Raw genomic sequence first — 20692 nt, 5'->3', positions numbered from 1 at the left:
TTCCAACTGTCAGCAATGGCTTTTTCACTTTTCTTACGCCTATATCTATTTAATCTGCCTTGGTGAATGAAACATCATCTGTTCTATATCGATAGAAAATCAGTGACAAGCAGAGTTGGTAAAAAGTTTTTCCAGGTGGTAAATAGTAACATATCACAGAATTCCAATTACACTTCTTCAGTTTCCACAATCTTAGGCCCCCTTCTCCTCCTCACATTTTTCTTTTTTATATCAGTTATACCTCACCCTGTGCAGAGCTCGTCAGATCATGAACCAAAAGTACTAAATAACAGCTCTCACCAAACATTCCTGTTTCTAAAAACAAACAAACAAACAAAAAACCCCAAGCATGATAAAAAGTTAGATATAAAAAGAAGGTACGAAAATGTGATCTTAGTTCATGTTAATTCCTTACTCAAATCCAACATCAAGTTTTAGAAAAAGAAATCACGTTTAGCCTAACACAGACAAAAAGTGCTTCAGGTAAGAGCAGAAATAAATCTTTGGCAGTTTGTTTTTGATAACTAATTTCAGAAATAATTAAATAACATTTAGTAAGAACACAGGCTTATCAAAGAACCTGAAGCTGCATAATATTATTATGCTTGCTTTGATTTGAGAAAAAAACTATTAACTGTGCATAATTTCATAAATTGTGTATTCATTTCCAGCCTGATACAGAAACTCTATTACTTATACTGAAGTGGTTAGGATGAGTAACTTCCTCAAGAAGTTATCAGGAGATCATCCTCAAAAGACTGACAAATGATTCTGAATAATCTTACAAAAATCCGGTTGCTCACATAATATATGCAGTATTTTCTATGGAGTATAAATCTTTCTGACTCTGTCAAGATGGACATGATAGGTGAACAGTTTTCCTGTGTTACTTCAAGCCCACACAATTCAAATTTTAAAGTCTGTAATATTAGAGGGGTTGTATTTATTTAGAACCAGCTGATTTGACCTTGACGTCTGGATGTAAATACAGTAAACAGTGATTCAGTGTTAACCAAGGTACCAGAGCTCACATCTGCATCAATCAGAACTGTTCTCTTTGCAGAATATGTTCTGCTCTACTCTTGTTCTCTGACTTGGCAACATAGTCTAGTTGTGTTGTCTCATAGTACTACGTATGGCAAAGAATCACATTTCCTCATTTGCCAGCTCTTGTGTTCTGGCCATGGAATTCCTGAACATCTGAGTAAGATTTGCAGGGCTGATCAATTTATTTTCTTTCCTTTCCAGAAAAACAAATTTTTTAAAAAAAAAAGGTTAAAAATATATGACAAAAGTACAGACAAGATTTTTCGATTTCCACATAGAAACAGTTGCTAAATTTTCCAAGACTGGATGAGGAACAGGAAAGAGGAAGAAATAACTTTTCTTGAGAGGGGTTGCTTGCAGCTTGTTTTAGTTTTATCATTAACAAGATATATTATGTCTGATAAAATGTCACTTTTTTTTTCTCCATTTAGGACTCCTCAGAAATCTTCTTGGCCTGGAGCTATAACTGATGTAGCACTAAGCTCTAAATTAGCTCACCATAAATATGTTTTCTGTAATAATTACTGAAGTGTTACTGTAATACACAGTTCTTGTTTTTCCCCAAACATCCTCATATTTTTATAAAATGACAATGAATGCTTGAATTATTGCCCAACATTTCCTAAATTGACTTAAGATGAAACTTAATTTCTATGAAAAATTATAACCTTTTTTTTGAGTATTATATTGTTTTTATTATAGTTTTCATTTGACTATAAAACCCCAAAACTGTCTAGTAGACAAAAGATAACTTTTGTAGACAGTTGTAAGAAAAGAAAAGGATTTATTTAATGTCCCTAAAAATACGTAAGGAGATAAACCATAATTTTGGGCATGTGTTTTTTTTCTTAGCTTGAAGATTTTATGATTCTTGAAACTAAATTATTTTGGGGGGAAAAATGGCTGGAGGGCAAAAACCAGACTGTAGAAACCCTCTTCTTTGACTAACTTTTGTGACTACTCTAAATTGACCACTTGTTTCCCTGACTAATCTCCAAACAGAGGGCATATCCCTTTCACTTGCAAAATGCTCTCACACAAAATGAATTACCTTCCCACCACCCTGGTTACTTGCCAAGGAGTACTTTATTTTTTCCACTAGGAAAAAGAAAATCAGCTTGTATTTTTCTTGCTAGAGCCTTCTGCATTTTAATTCTGAACTCTGAATGAACATCAGAGAGGCCTTATGATGTTTTGCACAAAAGTGCCTGTGTTCATAGTTTTACTCAGGGTACCCAAAATAGCATGCAGTAAGCAGTGTCATACTGTGAGTTTTCAAAAGTAAAGGCAGAATTGACTTATACTGGCAGGAAGCTGTAACTCTTAAAGCTTTCTGAGGATCTGTGAAGTAAAACAGAACTTCTTACTTCTCTGCATCACTTTTCATTCAACTTTTGCAATACCTACTTCTTTATACCTAGAAGGCCCTGAAGTTACACAGGTAAGATATCCATATATTTTTTCTTTATTATCTTCTAAAATCAAATTTAAAACTTTTATCTGGGTGTCTCCAGTGCAAAAACCACAAAAGGCAAAGACAAACCCAGAAACACTCAAAACCTCTAGAAAGAGAAATCTGCTTTTGTTGTTTCCTCGGAGTCCGCAGTCTAACTTCTATATCTGTGGAATTCCAACTTCCTAAGTAGGATTTGCCAGAGGAAACACTTACTAAGCCTGTTTTGTGTTCAATTTGCACATTAAAATTTTCATGTTGATTATCAGTCTTTTTCCAAGCCCACCACCTCTGACAAAAGTGCTTGTGATTGCTTCAGCTACACTCATGCAAGTGATCGTCACTAAAATGTGTTTACAACTTCTGAGGGTGACATCAAGAAGAGGGAAAACTCTCGTGTTTTAAAGGAAATACTTCCTGCCTTGATACTCTTCTTCTTAATGTAGCAGTAATAATATCTTCTTTTGTCTTGTTTCAATTGACATTTCTTTTTCCTTTTTTCTTTATAATCCTACACATAGCAACTACAGTCTTTCAGACCACAAAAAAAATGTGTACCTCTACTTTTGTCAGATCTGGAATGTAACATGGTAATTTGTTAATAAATAAGATTTTCAAACAGCAGTGCAGTATATATACTAGCAAACTGTTTGCATTGCATGTTTATTTCATAACCCTTCTATTAGGAGGTATAGCTAGAATTTATTTTTCATGTTCAAACTCTTCAAATAGACTGTAGCCAAGAAACAGACAGTAGAACATAGCCCAGAGATATTTAATAGCAGTTGATTTATTATTAAAATGCGGAATATCTGTCAGCTTGTTCATTTCTACAAATTATTTTTGTATGAAATTGTTGGGAATTACATGGCTTTAGGATTATATAATTTTTTTAAATATATTGTTATTTAGAATCAGTTGTGGCTGCAAAAGCAGTCCAGATAAACCACTTTTATTTTATACCTGGATAAATTTGTACTAAGGTGCAAAAATTGATCTATGGATTCAATTTTAGGAGTTATAATGATAAATTTCAATGTTCAGCATTTTTCTGTTAGAAGTGTTAAAGCAAGCACTTACATAAAATGAATATAGGGCTGTGTCTGGAGTTCAGACTTTCTGCATTTTTACAGAGTAAAAAATGCATTGGTTAAGAGCTAGCAGAAAATGGAAATCCATTCTTGGAATTATTTTTTAGGTAATGGAGAGAGGATGAAAGAGAGACTTGCTCACAAAATACTCTAAGAAAAGTAGCTTAAAATTAAAGAACAAAGTCACAAGTATATTATGGAAAGCCATACATTTTTAGAACCAAAATGTAACTATTTTTGCCTGGTCTAAGGTAATTTATGAAATGTTAATGTGCACTTTACATTCAAAACTGCAAAAATGTATAATGTCTCCAAAAATGAACTCAATATACTTCTCTGTGTCAGAATGTTTTATAATTACCAACATGAAGTAAATTTCAGACAATATTAGCACAATTTGGTATTAAAATAAGAAAGCAATATTTGATATATTATACAGGCAGATTTTAATGATTCCCATAGTTTAAGCTACCTGTTGTTTCTCATCATTAGCCTTTGGTTTATTTGCTTTATACTTTATAATTCTTTTGGGTGAAATTTTCATTATGTAGTCTTTGCATCACATTCACTATAAATATATTTGGAAACTGCCTGTTTAACTTAATCAAAAAGATTTGGCTATTTCTTATATCACTTTAATTTAAAAGAAATAATTTTGCCGATAGATCTAACAATACAATAGATAATACTGAATTAAAATATTAGTTTCTTTGTAGGTGAAAACCATTATTATTCTTTTACTTTGTAAGTCACAGAATAGGTTCCACCATAGTCCCTAAATTTTTTTTCTATTTCAACTATGTTCCAGCCCCTTTGATGGTAAAGGGAGAGAGATGTAACGCAATGTCTTTCTTATCTCTCCTTCCAATCTTCTTTACCTAACAAAATATTTGTTTCTGAAAATGAATGATTCAAAGGGCCAGAGAGTGTGCATGGTAGCCTCTGCTATCCTGGTTATCCTGGATTCATTCCAGACCCTGCTAAGTGGACAAGGTACGCATCCATTGCAGAGGAAGTTGATGCAGATGGGGCAATCTCAACTAGACCACACGAGACAGACCTGGGAACATAATTGTGCTTTGGATACCCATATCAAGGTCTCCTCCACATGTTCATTGCCTGTAGCATAAAAGAAATTGCATCTTCTCCTGCTGACAAGATGTAACTGTTAACAATGTTTCCAAAAGAACATTACTCCCAGGCTTTCTATCAGGGACACAAATATAGTGAAGACCTTGTCAATGGAAGATGGCATTAAATTAGAATTCCCAGACCACCTGACCTAACTGTTATAGCAAACTACTTTTGAGACAACAAAATTAAGGAAAAAGGATATTCAATTAGGAAAAAGGTAGGAAAAAAGAAAGTAAAACCTCAGACTTTGTATCTGCAAATATAGTACTGGAACTAAAAATATGATAATACCTGAAATAAGATTACCGAGACTATCTTATATATTCTGATGCAATGCTAAATCTGTGGAGGGTAAACTCTTTTTTTCATTGGCCTTATATATATTTTTATAATTTTTGAGAGACCATTGTTGCAACCTTAAAGTTGTTACCTAAACAGTAGAAGAAGTGTAAGATGTCACTTAATATTGTCCTCTTTTTTTTTTTTTACTTTTTACATGGAATTATGACACACTGGAAACAAAAACTCATCCTACTAGAGTAAATTATAAAAAGTAAATAACAAAAGAATAACTAAATTAAGTGACTCAGCACAGTCTTTAAGTATTGATTGTGATTAAAACCTAGCCAGGATACAATATATCTGTGGAATAAACTCTTTTCAGTATTTTAGAGATGATTTAGACAATGTTAAATAAAATAGAAAATTAAAGTTCTTGAAGTTTTATTTTGCTTGAAATTTTTCTGTTTAAGAATGTTTTTACAAGTGTATTAGGCAATATTATATGTTGCTATTATATTAACAAATATTTCAAATGCTTTGCCTTCATTGTCATGCAGCATAAAGGTTTGTGGCTTTTCATTGTTAGCATTCTGATGGTGTAGTCAAACTGACAAGTTCTTTTTAAATACAAAGGTTACAAAAAATTAAAAAGGGTTTAAAGAGATGAGCCTTGTCAAATCATGAAGACACTGTAGTTACACACTCCTTTCCCTGTAGAGAGCCATCTAAGAATGGTGAATAAGACATCTAGAGAATGTGGGGAATATCAACCTCCTGTAGTTCATAAGCAGAAGTGGGATAATGCAATCTGTCAAAACTGGTCAGAAAAAAAAAAAGGATCAAAAAATTTGCAAAGAAAACTTTGTTCATTTAATATCTCTTCATCAATTTTAAATTGTTAAATGAGATCTAGGCATCCCGAACATAATTTACTGGGAGATGGAACAAGGATCTGTGTCTTATCTTGCTTTGCAAATAGATTGTGGTTCACTGGATATAGTCAGAAGTGAATGGAGTTCACTCCCTAGAAGTTTCACGCAGAGCGACTAAACATGGGAACCAAACACTGAAAATGCATGAATCTTTGTTAAATTATTAGTCTCTGATTTCTGAATGATTGGATAAATTCTGAAAAACTCAAGAAATCTGACAACAAACTTCATAAATAAAGCAAGAAACTTGATAAATGAAATCATAACACAGCAACACGTAAGAATTTATACAATCCAAAATACTCTACATTTTTTCTCCATTTTTTTAGAAATTTACTGAAAATCGTCATACAAGCACACATGCTGATAAGAAAAAAACATACGCTGTGTTACACGTTGGTATAAGCATGCTCATGCAAACTGCTACAGAAGCTCCCTAGTGCCCTGATGCATTGTCGTGCATTTTTGAAGAGATGGAAACAAATTAGGGTCAGTCCTAATTTTGCTTACTTTTTGACTTATCCATGAAATTTGAAGCAATATGAAATGGGATTTTTTTTTTTTGTCTAAATGGAGAGAATTTCTTCTCTCTTTCATATTTCAGATGAAGAAAACAAAGAGAGATCATTGTCCCTGGGTCCAAGAGCCACGACATTTTGTTGCACTCATAATACCCTTCCCAGATACTTCAGCTTCCCATGAAGCCTGCAGAAAACTTCAGGGAGAGAATAGAAAGGAGGACATGTGCCAATACAGTGCAAACTATAAAGCCCCCTTCTTTGCTAAGAAGTTAGAAACCAGTACTAGTTTTGATTACTGCTTTGTTCAACCACAAACAGCTGACTTCTCACTCTATCTTTCTCCATGTGATGCAGCTAGTTGTTGGAGAAGATTAAGGACATTGCTGGTACTCTCTTTGTGTATCACTGTGATATATATTGACTAGGCCAAAATTTACCCTCAACAGTAATTCCCAATGGTAGATGAGATAGAATGATTTATGCTACTTTATATCCCCTGAAAATAAAAAAGATATTTCCAGATAAATGAGGATTACAACTAGGCTTACAGCACAAAAATGTGGTACCTGTATTGGTTTTCCCCTAACATCAAATTTAACATATAAATTGAATTGGTTTCAAATGCCAGGTCATTAGATAGCTGGCATACATGGCTATTTTCATAAAAGACTGACCCAGAAAACATATAAATAGCATTTGGAAATGACGCATAGAGACAAACTGTGATGATTGCTCAGCTTTTCATATGCATGCTTTCAGGAGTGTGCAAATGTTATAAAATTAGACCCATTTTCTGGTGCAATTTTCTTCTACTCATTCCTTTATCTCAGCTATTTTGTTAAGTGATCATATTATAAAAAGATTTTTTCCCACTTAAAGATTACAGGAAAGTAGAGCCTAGACTCAAAGACTGTCACAGTTTAAGACCAATTTGACAGTGTGGAGACTAAATGGGCTCAGTTATCTGAATATTTTAATCAGAGCTATTTTACAAGTGACACTACTCCTCTGGCCTGCAGCTTGCAGCAGGGGCAGAGATGGTGCAGGTCAGCAGAGCAGTCCCCGCCCTGTGGTGTTCAGTCTTGGATGGGTCTCTCTGGTTCCCTCTTAGAGTCCTCCCACATGTACACAAATAGTTTCACTCTTCATGTGCTTTGGGGGTCCCTCCTCTATGTACCTCTCTGAGCGACCTCAGTCCCATCAGCTACTGGTTCCACAGGCAATATCTGACTGGGATTCCTCATTCAAATACCCACAGCCCATACCTGTGGCTGTTATTGGGCCCTTCTGAGCTTTTCTCATCTGCTGGTGGCTCCTGCAGCCAGGAGTAGCTAAGACAGAGCAGCACTGCAAGCTGCATGCAACGGGAGCCAAGCCCCCTTAGGTGTCAACTCAAGACTGGATCCTGAAGTATCCCCATTTGGTGGGCAGAGCTGATTAGTTCCACCATCACTTTCTGAACAACTCAGGCATGCAACTTTTTGCTCTTAGTAACCCAGCACTAACCAAAAAAAAAAAAGTTTTATTATATTGAGTCCTTAAAGACCAAACCTAAGAATTAACCTAAAAAAACCCTAATAATTGAATTTTAAAAAGAAGGTATTTCTCAGTAGATAATATTGTTTATTTCTCCAAATGAAACTATTCTCTCAGAAGACAAGAAAATAAAGAGCAAGAGCTTACTCCCAAATGTAGTGTCTACAAGCATGGGTTTGTTGCATGTATGAAGCATTTAAAGACACTCTGAAATATAAATTTATATTCACATTTTGCAGATATATTATACAAACTGCAAAAATAAATAATTTAAAGATGTGAATAACTGGTAAGCTGTAGTAAATCATGGATCTTTTGCTTTTCTCTCCATTGGGTTCTTGCTTGCTTATTCTTTTTTTTTCCTGATAGATAGCCTCTCCAGAATAATAGCTGATTTCTAAGTGGAGAAATACTGCTTGAATCTGAGCTACTACAATCTGATTCAGCCCATTTTGATTCAAATGAAAACAAGACAGCACAGCAAAAACTGTTGCATCACAAAAATGATAGATTGTATTCCTGAGCATTACTAATCATAAATGTCAGAGAGAGTAAAAAGTATACTATTTCAGTAGGATATCTGAAGATACACTCTTTTGGAACAATTTCAGTGGCCTTTCACAGGCAACAACTTCAGATTTCTAGGAATTCATAATTGTCGCATGTAGGCTTTCTGTTTTTTACTCTGGATATGTTGGAGCAATGCTCACTATACCTAAACCAGGGGAATGAACCTACAGACTGATGTGGCAGAACCTTTGGAGAATTAATTGATGTCAGTAAAAGACTGAAATCATATTTATCTGTAATGCATAAAAAATGCGAGAGTTTTAATGAACATTTAACAAAATCAAAGGAAACCCTGAAGTGAGGTAATAAAGAAAACTTAGTTCTGCTTCAATGTTTTTTCATATCCAAAAGTTGGATGCATCTTTTCTTTCTGCATGACATAGCATTGAGGATTTGCACGTGATATTATGACACCATAATATTATGACATTACAATCATATTGATCATAAATCTTAGTAATCACATGGAGGAAAAATATTCTGGCAATCAGCTGTGTTAAGCAGGGATTCAAAATGTTAAGGTAAAAAGTTAACTGAAGTTTTGGTTTGGGTTTTTTTTTTTTTAAATCTACTGGAGAATAGGAAGAAAAGTCAATTCCTTTGGAGAATGTTATTCCTCTAGTCCAGTCTAGAGACAAATGATTTTGAAAAGGTTCTTATATTATAATTCAAAGTAATCAGTACCAAGAAGATAAATAGCACGTTTTTTAAGAATTTCAAACATTGTTTTAAATTAGTTAATCTATGAAACCTTTTTGTTCTGGTCTAATTTCCTTTACTGGAATCTTCTTTCTCTACCTAAAATGCAAAACATTCTGAACAGAGGAACTGTGATTTGTTTGTAGATGTCTTTAAGTAAATTTTTCCTCTGGACAGAAAGAGCCTGATTTAGACTCCACATGCTAGTTATCTTTCTTACACTGTTGTAAAATATAGATGCCTTTCTGTTTGCACTGACTATTGAGTGCAGGTACATTACACTAGGTGTTTACTTTTCAGGTGTTTAAATTAATAAATACCATCTTAAGAAAAAATGAGAGTCTCAGGCTTATATTATTAAGAGCAAAAATGCTATCAGTGCTATAAAATAAGCATTCACAGGCATGAAAAAAATTAGACAAACTCTTAGGTTATTACCAGACCTACAGTATCTATGAGTTCACAATAGACACTGTAATATTTCATTTTGTAGTCACTATTTTTCAATAAAAGAACTTTATTCCAACACTATGGTTTGTTCTTCTGGTGATAAAATTAATTTTATACCTCATTTTGCAGTTGTATTTAGCTGACAATGATTCTAGGAGTAGAATTAATTGACACAAATAGTATTAATAAGGGTAATGTAATAAAATAGTAAAAAGGTAACAAGTAAAAACCTAAAAAACAAAATGAACCCCTAAAAGCAAAATAAATATTTTGGACACTGATATATCTTGTTAAAGTGGCAGTGGGTACTGAGGAAAAGCACTGGATGTTTTTTACTCAGCAGAAACTGTGAATAAGTTTGATCTAACTGAGGTGAGAGGCTGCAAACTGATTTCTTGATTCATTTAGGACACAGTCAGAGGTAGCATAGAGAAAACCCTGGAGAGAAGAGAGCAGCATTATTGTTTTCTTCCTTAACAGGTGTAAAAGGTTGGAACTCTGTCAAGTGGCAGCAAGTTCGTCTGTGTAAAAGACACTGTAAGATATATACCCGTCAGACTCATAGATTGCTTGATGCAAGGCAGAACCGTGGGTGACAGCCTCAGCAGCTGCTGTTGGTTTACTGCCTCCCACAGCTGGGGGAAGGAGATAACTGGGATTCTGAGCCAGTCCAGCCCTGCTGCCAGTCACATCACGGAGCTCAGGCATGCAGGATACAGCTGCGCTGCTGACAAATCACAAGAGGTTTATTAGTCACAACCTGGTCTGTCTTGCCTGATGTTGCTTCATGAAGTTAACAGTTAGTTAAAGATTGGTTTGAAATTCCTTCACAATTAGTTATAACTAAGTTAAAAAAAAAAAGTAAAGATGTATATTCATTCCCACCTCCCCCTCTCAAGAGAGGAAATTAATTTAAAGAAAACAGGTTTTGAAAAATTAAAATCTTAATCTCTATAGTTTTCACATACAAAACCCGCTGCTTTAATTTTTAAACACCAACATATTTATAAACAATGGTCATAAAATACCACAGAAACATTTTTCTGTTTTTCTAAAAAAAGTTTCATTCAAGTACCTAGCAATGACGACACTGACTTAAAGATTTTTAGAGGGCATACCTCAACAGTAATTGCTTTATATCTTCAGGACATCAGTTAGGTTGGTATAGACATGTAATGGCATGTTTGCATACAGGTCTGTAGGTTTTAAACTATTTATCATTTAAAAAAAAAATTACATATACAAATATATAAAAGATAATTTGATAGCATGCTCATTGAATTGCATATAAGCTCTTCAGTTTGCAAACATAAGTTGGTGTTCCTTTTTTGGTCATTTACAAAGGCACAACCTGGCTGTACAGGAATAGTCCACCAGTGATGCTAATAATGTGTTAAAAAAAATCCCTTTTAGTGTTGGAAGCTATTTTATACTATGAACTTGTGAACTAATTCTAAAAGTATGCATATATTTAGTTCCTGTTTTGTTTTTCAGTAGTCATAGTACACTCTAACTCTTCCATTTCTGCATCTGTGATAAAGACAACAAAAATTATTATAATTTCTTTCACTTGTAATTTTCTTGCAGGCTGCGATTATAACAGGGCAATTTTTTTGCCAAGTTTTGCAATTAATCTGCCATTTACTGATAGCATTACGTAAAACCTGTAGAGTTCAATTTATTCCATTGAACTCAACCCAGTCAAAGACCTCCTTCTATAAAGAAAGTTAAGAAGGATCTTAGTTATCAGATGGATAAAGGGATTAAACTCTGAGTATTTTCTATTTTGCATTGTGATATTTATATATCAGTTAGGATATTGTGCGAAAATATAATAAAATTATATTTTCTTAAAATTATATTTTTCTTTCAGTTATTTTCATCCCTCTGCTTCTCACACAGAAATAAATCCTGTAGTTTTGGGGATATTGTAGAAGCATTCTAAAGAGAAATGAGCATTGGAATTTAGATGCAGTGGAGTTGGAAGTAGTTCTTAGATATTGTATTAAGTTGCTCAACATACTCAACACTATACAAGAAAGAGCCCTGTGACATGAAGAGAATATTCGCAGGCTTCAAAAGAAACTACCTTTACTAAGGAGTTGAAGCCATAAACGTGCTGCAAGCATCCCAGTCACTGTCCTACCTTATCAGGTATTTTCTCCCATCAAACCTTCTCCTCTATTGTACAAGTAGTAAATAACCTGGCAAAAAAAAAAAAATATCAAACAACCTTTTAGTTTTGGAGTTTATTTCTGAGGGGTTTTGTTTGTTTGTTTGTTTGTTTTAGTTTGTTCAACTCATAGCATACAACGTCTCCATTCAAAGAATAAGAAGGACTGTCGGGGGCAGCAAAAGTGTCTGGTGTTAGGTAGAAGAGAGGGAAAAGGCAGGCTAAAGTCACGGTGCTATTGAAAAAAGTTGTTAAACTCTAAGCAATAAATTGTAAACTATCTTTTAAGAGGATTGCAGAAGAGCAAGGTAGTCCTCTAAGGGGGTAAAAAGGGGACTCTTACAATTCATTTGCCATTAATCACAAAACTCCCCTGAATTTTCAATACTGAACAATGTTCTACTGAAAGCCGGTGGAAGTGCTCTTCAAGGTGAAGTGCTTTCATTACAGAGGAATTATGTGCCCTGTATATTAAATCAGTTGCTGTTTCCACAAAGATGGCGTTGTAAGACTGAACTGCAACAATCCTGATAACAGATCATATTTTGGTTTAAGGTTGCCTTTTCAAAAACCTTGCTTGGTTTCTATTTGATCCTAGCTGCTAGTTCAACATCCAGTTTGATATTAATATTTGAAGAAAAATCAAATGCTTTGATCCACAGATAAAAATGCCTGGCATCTTTTCCTGTTTAATATGAACCAACTGGATTTGTATGAGATAATTTCTTTCCCATTTCATTCTCTTTCACAGAGAAATATAATCCTTTTCTCTTGGAGGTTGTATGTGAATGTTTCATGCAATTGTTTCTTTTAGTTTTACCTAATCCTTCTTAAAACTATTTCAGCAATGAGTAGAATCAACACATTAGATTCATTTGTTACTCTACAGAGTAGAGCTTATTTTAACATTCTACTAAGAAAACTTGAAATACTGGTATTTCTTTATTTGGAAAATGATGCTTTCTATCCAGTGGGGATTTTTTTGTTTTGTTTTCACATTGCTGTGCTAGTGTTCTTAGAATGGATAACGGCCCTGGCCCTTTCCCAGAGAAGAGGATTTCTGTGCTGTGTATAAGATTCCATAGCACCATGAAAATACCCTATCTCTGTTTCTACTCCTTTGATACTACACAGAGAGGGTGAAATAGTACAATAACATAATCAGCATTAGTGACTTCTATTTTGAGTCATATTTCAGTTACGGGCAAGAAGGTCACAAAAGTAATTTGAAGGAAAATGAGAGTGAAAATGTACAGAATTTACTTTCCTGGCTGACAGGCGCTGGCAATAACAGCAAGAACTCAGGACTAAAATATTTTTATTGCTCTTTTGTACATGCTTCTCTGTAGCAAAACCATGAAACCAGGGAGTAATCCCAGTTTCTCCCTTCTTGAATTTTCAGCCAGTTGTCTAAGTACTTTGATTTATTTTTAAAAACAAAGCACTAATGAAATTATGATGCATTACTGAATGAAGTTTCAATCCAAGTTAAGTAAGAACATCTGTATTTTGCCAATACCTTGCATAGAAAAAGACATATAATGTACTTTGTGAAAGCAGTTAAATATATTTCTGTAATTTAGACACCAGCTCTAAGGGTGGCCTTTTAATTCTGAGTGTCCAGAGGACAGATATTTTCATTAAAATTAATGCTTATGGTTGGAGACTAAATTGGCTGTAACACACACAATACAAAGTTCATATGATCTATAATAGTCTTTGAGAGAAAAAAAACAAAAACACATAACTGAAAGAAAACCCAAACCCATATATATATATATATATGAATTCAGAATTACAGGACATCTTCTAATAAAAAAATATTTTCCATAAGAAATCTCTAAAAACTCATAATGTGTTGAATAGCAGTGGAGGTTGGAGAAGGAAGATGAGAGGAAACTTGTCATCAAGGTAACTGCCTATGTTTTCTCAAAACTCATGAGAACTTCCCACACAAAGCAAAACTTATTTAAAATCACAAAAAAAAAACCACCAAAAAACCCCCAGCCCTTCTATCATTGTATGAGACAACATAGAAATTTATGACTGCGGCATATCTGTTTCTTGTTTTCTTTCACTTTTGTTAATAATCTTCTTTTGATTTGCCTGAACAGTGTTCCATGTCCTGTTGCCTCTCATGCCATTTATCTACTTTTTACAAGTCCTGGACAGGAAACTATAAAAGGACCTGAACTGCCTGGAATGATCGGAGATAACTAGAATGAGTCAAAATAGAAATCCAAGGATAAAATCTAATGGCATGATGAGCTCCCATCCATGGAGAAATATAGATGTCAATCTGCTCCTTGAATTAAATGTGCAGGGGAAACTTACAGGTTCAATATCCTATTGAAAGCTGGAATTAGAATTAAAATACAGGAAAAGAGTGAAGTAAGGCAACATAAAATAGAATAAAGCTGTAGTGGCAATTCCCATTTGAGCTGGTCTTTTCACACTTGCAGGGTTAAAATAACTGGTGTACTCAGGAATCTCATGAAAAAGTAATACAGAATTCATTAATTGAGGAAATTAAATGAAATAGAATTTGTTCTCTAAGACATTTGAAGTTATAGGTAGATTTGATGATTAAAATGTCCCTATCTATTTACTAGTGCAATGTTCCCAAAGAATGTTTATTATATCTATAATATTTACCAATGTTATTTAGAGAAACTGCAATGCAGCCTGGTTTACAATTTCAATCTGTCCAGTTCCTAAATGTGGCGTAAAACAGAAGGTGTAGGGAAGGAGAGAAAAATTAAACAGACAGAAAAAAACGTGTTACTGTTCTCAGAGTTAGTGGGTGATCTTAAAACAATTTTAAGATTTTCAGTTTGTGAACAAGAAGCTGAGAAGCAGGGAATTGTCTGAACTAAGCAAATATATAGTTATTTTTTATTACTTAATTTTTACATCCATCTTGACACCACCCAGCATAACTGTTGACTAGGCCATACTCTTAATCCAAAAGTACGCAGTAACCCTAAGTAAATCATGATGCCCATGACAAAATGATGTGGTTCATAACACATTGTTCCAAAGACTTCTCCTTCAGTCTTGCTGTTCCACATTTGGTTACCTCAGCACTGCTACTGCAAATTATATCTATGCAATGGGAACGATAACAATTGACTCCAGTCCCATTGTTTTCACTAGATTGTAAAAATCTAAGTATACCATCCTCTCTTTCTGTTAAATCCACACGGCCTTTATGGAGGTTAACAGCTAAATTTGGGATTTTTTTTCAAAAAAAATTCTTAATAAATTAATAACATAACTCATAACCTTTATTAACACTACTGTTACCATACCCTGGTTTCCTGTTCCTTTTCATTCTCCTTGGATTTTGATGGGCTTACTATCTAACATACAAATACTTTGGAGCCAGCTTGGGGCAATCAAAGCCCATTTTTCACTAACTAAGGAACTGACACTTATTTATTAAATATATATAATCCATCTACTTTATAGACCTAAATAATTTAAGATCATTACTGTCTGCAGGATATGAGCTCTGGCTTATATAAACTAGTGAATTAAGTCTTTGTCCATTGAGTTACTATGGCAACTTCATGGACTTTCCAGTTTCAGTTGGCTTGCAATGAATTAAAGTCAGAAAGTCGGGCAGACTCCTGAAAGAAGGGGAATTATGTGGACGAAACTGACTTTAAAGAAGTGAGATATCCATAGAAACCTATTACAGTAATTTCTTTTGTAAAAACTTATTTGAGGGGGAAATTTAAACATTCTGATTTAGTGAATCATGGTATCTCCAAAAGTTCATGCATATTCATGTGTTTATATGCACTGAAGTTATCCATTCAGCTGCACAGGAACGAAAGAATGCTCTAGAGCCTGATGAAAGAAAGGAAGTGTCTATGAAGCAGGCATGTCGATGGCCAGGTCCAAGGCCAAGGCATGGTTTCAAAAGTATCCACTCCTTTCAATGAACTCTGAAGCACAATTTCTTCACTGCACATTTTCATGTGCCACTGTGAAGGGATTGACTTTGAAAGTACTCAAAGTCTTGTACATAACTTTTAGAAACTATGAAGAGGTCTCCTATATCCTACCCTGAGATTTTATTAAAACATTGCTTTCTGGAGGAAACTCCCCCATGTCTCTCACAAACATAGTAATTAATGCAGTGAGGGATGGGAATTACAATCTGTGCTTTTTTTTCCTGCTCTTCTTCATGAGTTGCTGGCTGAGTTTACAGAGATATATAGAAGTTACTAATAAAAATTGGTAATGGTCACAGCAGAAACAATTGTGGTCATATTTTGCCAACTAAACACTAGAAATCTCTGATTTTTATAGGTAAGTTTCCAAGATCAAACACTGGTTATTATATAGTGGTTTCTATTTAAGAAAATCAATACGGATAATGATATGAAACTAGTCGTATACATTCAATTTTACCAATATTTCAAATATTTTCATATTTTCATATATCATTTTGTTGGATGTTGTTTGGTTTTTGGATTGTGTTTTTGTTTTGTGTTTTTTTAAAGTTTACCTTGTTATTTTGTATCTTTATTCAGAAATTTTTTCCAGGAAGTTAATATTTCACCGTTACGTATTCTTACTTAAAATAAGCACACAAATCCTGGAGATGTCAGCTCTTTAAACATGTATCATCTGTGGATAAATTAGCTATTTGCAAAGACCTCATGTTTCTTAGATCAACTTCCAAGCCTTCTGTTTCCTGCTTGTCAACAGGATTCTCATTGCTTCTGCCTTCTGCTCCTTTCTTGACTGCAAAAATTCCTTTGGTAGTACATGTTGGGCCACATTATCATCAAGGTCTGATAACAATAACTTCTATAGTTTTCTTAATCCTCTCTCTTACCATTGGAGGAACTACTTTGACCATTCAGCACAGCACACTAGTGTCACAGTATCAACACTAGCCTTTGGTGTTTTTAATATTATTTTGAAATAAATGGGAGAGTACTTCAACAGAGTGCTCAGCTACTTTCTACCAAACATGGGGCTCTTGCATTGAATTTTGGCAATTCCTACATATTTCAGATAAAAGGACACAAAACCAAGCAGAAGTAATATTTCTGAATAACTTTAATTGAGCTATACTGGATATGTCTATAGATTTTAGCTAAGTAAGATATTAAAGCTGGGGAGAAAACTGAAAAATGCAAAGGACCTGTCTGCTGGTTTCCAAAGCCCTGCTCAACAGCAGTGTGCACTAACCAGAAGGCAAGTTATCCTCTGAATGCCTCCTGTGGACTGAAAGGCGCCTGGCTCAGCACAATTTGTGCCACTTTCTGATACAGGTCTGACTCCATGTACAGATTCTTCCTTTCTTTCCTAGTCACTGCATGAAAATCAAGTCTTGCATTTGAAACATCAGACTCTTCTAGTCTCTCACTTCTTGTCACTTACCACTCACCATGATTATTACCCTATTAAAGTCATCCTGGACAGCATTCGCTTTTTGTGTTAACTCCTCATGTTTCTGCCTCTCTCCTCCACTTGCTTCTTGGCTTAAGAAGCTTCTTCGATTGAAAGAAAAAGTAGGTGATGAAGTTTAAAAATGTTGAGTCTGATTGTGCATTTTAATAATTTTGTAACACATAAAGTATTGAGAATACCTGCTCAGTTGGAGATACAAAATCTAAAGCTACAAAGCACATAAGAGCTCATGAAATAGGCAAAATTACCCTCTGAATGACTGACAGAGACTCTGGCTCAACAATATAATACAGCACAATTTATTTTTTACAATAGGCTTCTATGAAGTAAAATATCAAAAGAAATCTGCACAGAGAGGTCTGTTTGAGAGATAACATTGAGCAGAGAAGCAAAAGAGGTTCACACAGGTAATGAGAGGAGAATGACACACAAAGAGGGAAAAAGCTTGTCTAAAGATGCAATAAACTGTTATTGCAGGTGACCTGTAGCAGTGGGGACAGAGCTGACAGGTGAATAGGTAATTCATTAATCTTTTGTGCAAATAGGAAAAGTTTTTAAATGAAGAAAGGGAAAAAAAGTGGGGCGGGACATTCAGTGCCTCAGCTTCTCAGTGAGAAAGAAGGCTTCAATGTAGGCTAGAAATAGGAAGAATCATATTGTAGTAAGAGAAAAAAAATGGTTGGAGAAGGAAAGAAATTAATGAAAAGTTTAAAAAATCAGAAAAGAAAATATGGAGAAATAAAAAAAATATTTTGTCAGCTTCAAAGATATCTGGGCATCTGGCTCTTTTCTATCAAGGGCATTAGTCCAGGAGATAAGTAATATTGATAACAATAAGAATTAACTGAATTAACATCATCTGAATTTTGGTGGTACTCTGAAGTCTTTAGCTATGTTGAATTTTTAACCCAATATTTCCACTGCTCTCACACCTTTTTGTTTTTTCTTTTCCCTTCTAAAACAATGTAATATACTTGAAGAATAACCAGAATGTAAGGACCCAAGATAAAAGTGTGTTGAAAGGACAGCATGCATGGGTATTCAAGGTACCAAATAATAGCTAGGAACTTTTCAAAGGCTATTTCCTACATTGATATAATACTTTACAAAAACCACCCAACAACACAGTGCAACCTGAACTTGACTTTTAAAAAAGCAAGTTTCAACACAGATTCTATGTGCTGTTCCTGACTTTCTTATTAATGGATTTTTAGTCAAAGGGAATTAATAATTAATAAGAATTTCCAAAGATATCTTAATTTGATTCAAGGTAAGGACTACATTGGATGATAATGAAAGCAGAAACAGTATTTGCCCCCTATTATAGGATGTAATATATTGCATGTACCAACTAGCAAGATAAGAGAAAACAAATTTTTTTTTAATGGATAAGTATGCAAGTAATTGACAAAAATTATGCTCTGAAACATCAAAAGACAATTTGATCATGAAGAGTGTCAAGACCTTTAGCCTGATAATATTACTTTATGTTATGTTATAATACAGAAATATCGGAGAGGTCTAAAGTAACATCTATCCTTTAAAAATGGCTTTTAAGTCAAGAAGATTTGGAGAATGCAGTACCAATAGCTAGAAAAAGCATCCTATTTTTAGAATTTGCTTCATTCATGACTCTTATCAAAAAATAATTCTATTAAAAAAATGCAGAATTTGCAAACCTGATGGGATTTGTTGGACTATGCGTGGAAAATTTTATTCCACACCTCGAAACTCAACAGAAAAGAAAAGAAACCCTTTTTGAAAATCTTCCACATGAAATTGATTATACAACACCCTTTATGTTTCCTGGATGACTTAATGCTCTGTTCCTATGCTGTGCTGAATACCTTAGTGCCTGAGAAGTGCTTACAAAGTTTAATGGAATCAAATAAGAACTGCATTTTATTGAATAATGTTTTTATATATGAGAGATTGAAAAAGGATATCAGCCTTTAACAAAATTGATAGAATGAGTGAAGAAAAGATATGTTCCTGGTAGCATAGAAGAACAGTAAAATATTAAAATCAGGAGTAAGGGAGAAACAAGCCTCTGATCATTGAGACCTAAGGAGAACTGAAACTGAGGTTATTCCATTGCACTTTTCCAACTAACTTCCACTATGCTGGTGCCCATAGTGCATGTGTGTGTGCAAGACACTTTTTCTGTCCGTGAATTTAAATTATACCTTTAAACTGGATAACTGGATTATTTATCAGAGCAGATTTTCTATTTTATAATGAAAACTCTTAATACTGTTGAAATTACTTGTTCCCTGCTTTATTTACCTTATTGTGCTTTATGACTAAACAGAGAACAAATGGAGTTAATGAAAATTAAAAAAAAAATAAAAAAATAACTCTCCTTCCTTTTTTTTTTTACATGAAGATACAGTTTCTTTAACTGCTTTTAAGGTACTGCTTTCTTGAATATTTATTTACTTTACAAATATAAGATTCATCAAAGATAAACATTAAACCTGACTCAATTCTTGTTTCCCATTGACAGAGACTGCATGCTTTTATTTAAGTTGTTTTCTGATTTATCTCATCTTATGTGGAAAATTAATTCTAAAACCAAACCCAGCAGTTTAACAATAGGTCAAATTCTAGCAAAGAGCATCCTCTAAATGAAATGTTGAAACTTTCTTTTATCTCATGTTTGGAGGAATTAAATCTCCCCCAAAACCATGGTGAAGGTAAATTCATTGCACTATTAGTTTGAATGTATGCAAAGAATAATTAAGAATGAATGCAATAAAAGGGACCTAAATCCTGAAAAGAGTTTTGGAGCATTTCATGAAGTGCCATCCCAAAAATCATTTGGCAAACAGATTCAAGTGTGAAGCACAGAATGTGGTCCTCTACATCGTTATACTGACAAGTGGTTCTTCAGTACTGAGTGGTATCCTGCAGAGCCAAAAATATTCCAGTAGGATTTGCCCAGTGAATCAAACACCTTGTAATTGGGTTTGCTACTTCCCTATAATAAAAAGCAAATGCCAGAAGGCAAGAATTTCTGTTTTTACTGTGTACATGTGTTAGTCTTTTAATCAGCAAAATATTTAACCTAAAATACAAGGGTTTAGTCATAATTTTCTGTAGTACAAACTATCTTAAAAATAAATAATAGTCACAGTTGAGGAAACATACAATTAAAACTAAATATTTGCTTATTTTTTGTGTAGAGAGTGCAGTTTACCACACCTACTGGCATAACTGAATCTTTTAGCAGTAATTGATCTCCATGTAAGTGAAGTTCTGGGTGACTAGCGGAGACACATGTAGCCATACTGTGTTAATATGCACTACCAGTGAACATAATTTGGTCAAATGTCACATCAAGATGTGCATTACAGAAGACACCTCTCAAG

At 34.1% G+C, this 20692-nt stretch overlaps 1 protein-coding gene across 3 annotated transcripts in view; it reads left to right on the top strand.

Annotated features, from left to right (window-relative positions):
- LOC113965072 (cadherin-19-like) overlaps positions 1–20692 on the top strand; it is a 116976-nt gene that overhangs the window by 49766 nt on the left and 46518 nt on the right. Inside the window, exon 1 of one of the 3 annotated variants that reach the window (XM_027677918.1) lies at positions 2365–2488. The exons of the other annotated variants lie outside the window; for them this stretch is intronic. The gene's annotated coding sequence lies outside the window, so the exon portion shown is untranslated. Of the gene's footprint in view, positions 1–2364; positions 2489–20692 lie in introns of those variants that run through there. 3 annotated transcript variants of the gene reach the window in all.

The sequence above is a fragment of the Neopelma chrysocephalum genome, unplaced genomic scaffold (assembly GCF_003984885.1).
Source record: "Neopelma chrysocephalum unplaced genomic scaffold, ASM398488v2 Primary Assembly neopelma1_22b, whole genome shotgun sequence".
NCBI classification, from domain to species: Eukaryota; Metazoa; Chordata; class Aves; order Passeriformes; family Pipridae; genus Neopelma; species Neopelma chrysocephalum.
The sequence above is the reverse complement of the archived record's forward strand: the minus strand, read 5'-3'. Positions and strand labels throughout refer to the sequence as shown.